This window comes from Microtus oregoni, unplaced genomic scaffold (genome assembly GCF_018167655.1).
Source record: "Microtus oregoni isolate MIOR12 unplaced genomic scaffold, Mior012 000015F_ref0000493, whole genome shotgun sequence".
Taxonomy (NCBI): Eukaryota; Metazoa; Chordata; class Mammalia; order Rodentia; family Cricetidae; genus Microtus; species Microtus oregoni.
In genome coordinates this window covers 42,752,831-42,754,977 of record NW_024543074.1, presented here as the reverse complement: position 1 = coordinate 42,754,977, position 2,147 = coordinate 42,752,831, and positions in this window count along the sequence as shown.

The following is a 2,147-nucleotide window of genomic DNA, read 5'->3' as shown; positions in this document are numbered from 1 at the left end:
TTCAGACTATGTGGGGGAGCTGTAGACTTTTTTTGATCACGTGTATGTGTCGTGTTAACATTGTTCTGCCTTATCCTAAAATCACACCTCAGACTGGACCGCTTTTGAGGAAGGTGCTTCTGTGAGGCCTCTGACCTCAGTGGCTGGTGGGCTACATTCTACTCTGCTGTCTATCCAGGTTCCTCATGGGCCCGTCAGAAGGATTTGGCTTGAATCTCGGACTTGGCTATCGTGCCCCAGGGTCTGCATATTTTTTTCTTTAAATCATAGCCATATGGTAAATTTTCTATTTTGTTACGGTTCTCTGGACATGCAGTGGGTATTTCTTGGAAAAGGCCGATTTTTATTAAAATATTTCTGGAAGAAAACTTTATCTGGCAATGTAGACTGCTAAAACTTGCTACACAGTGTTGCGTTGAGTGCTGTGTGCAGCCTCAGTGTGTGGACAACCAAATTGTCAAATCTAACTTAATGTTTATTTGTATGTGTGTGTAGGTGTGTGGGGGTTATTCACACAGGGTACTTGTGGCAAACTGAACAAATTGGGTACCAGTCCTTGCTTTCCACCCTGTTTGAGTAGCCCATACACCACAAGCTTCCAGGGATCCCTGTTGGCTTCTCATCTTGCTGTAAGCACAAGGACTGCACACGGCCTATGCCTGACTTGTCTTTGGGTTCTGGGCATTAGAGTCAGGGCTCCAGGCTCGCACATTGCGCCTCAGCCAGAGTTGTCTCCCCAGCCTTCTGATGTTTGTTTTGAGACCTGTTGTGATGGGTTTGTCACCACGGGTAGTTTGGATGAAAATGAGAAGTCAGGCGTGTGGTCGGAGCACCTCACAGATCTGAACATTGGCAACCACCATATAGGAGATAACCAGGTCACATGACTTATAGGGTCATTTGTTTCAGGCAAGCCAAAGAAAAGGTACCCCAAATTTTGAAAAAACTTGAAGCAGCTGTGCATTGGCACAGACCTGTAGTCTCCAGTACTAGGGACCCACAGGCATTCATTCAAATGCCAGCCTGCCTGTAAGATACCCCTCTAAGTTTCAGGAACTTCAAGTTCTTCCTAGCCTAACCTGTGTTTTAACCGGGAGTTTTAATGAGGTGGTTGACGTTTGGCCGTGTGAGGTGAGGCATGCATGGCACTGCCCCTCACGTTCTCTGGAGATCAAGGGTGATCTGGATCTGAGAAATACAGCAGTCTCCTGTGGGTACAGGGAATGGTGGCGGGATTGAGAGATGGAAGGAAGCCTGTTCTCGTGGGCCTCAGAAAAGTTGGAAGTGTAGATCTCCATGACCTCTCTGCTTTGCCTGTGCTCGCACGTGTGTAGGGGTGTGGCAGGATGCCTGAATTGCTTGTGGTGGGTTAGGAACTACTTCAGCCCCGCTTCACAGCAGTGGGACGGGTGTGCTGACAGGGCATGGCCCTGACCGGATTTGGCAGCACAGTTTGCACTGCTGAGAATCTGGGTGTCAATACTGACACCACATAAAGCCCAAACCCCAGGGGCTGGAGAGATGGCTCTGGTTAAGAGCATTGTTTGCTCTTCCAAAGGTCCTGAGTTCAATTCCCAGCAACCATATGGTGGCTCACAACCATCTGTAATGAGGTCTGGTGCCATCTTCTGGCCTGCAGACATACACACAGAATACTGTATACATAATAAATAAATATATAAAAAAAAGTCCAAACCCCAGAGCTTATAGGCGCTCATGGTCACAGGAAGCACAAGATTTTTCTGTAAGTGGCTGACCCTTCTCAGATCATAATCTGTGGGGATGACTCAGTGAATAGTTCTGTTATCTAGTGGGGTCTTAATCTGGATCCGTGGTGGATATTTTAGCCAAGGAAGTCTTAGTCCTTTGTATGTCCATGCGTGCATGTTTGTAGACATTGGCCATGTGTGTGCAGATGGCTTAGGCAGCCTGAAGATGGTGATGGAGTTGGAGTTACAGGTGAGTGAACCCTCCTCCTGCATAGGTCTGGAAACCCAACTTCTATCCTGGAAGAGCAGCAAAATGCTCTTAACCACTGAACATCCGTCCCTCCAGCCCAGAGTCCCTGATAGAAGTAAGTAAATCTTTTTTTTTTTTCAGACCAGGCTGGCCTCGAACGCACAGAAATCTGCCTGCCTCTGCCTCCC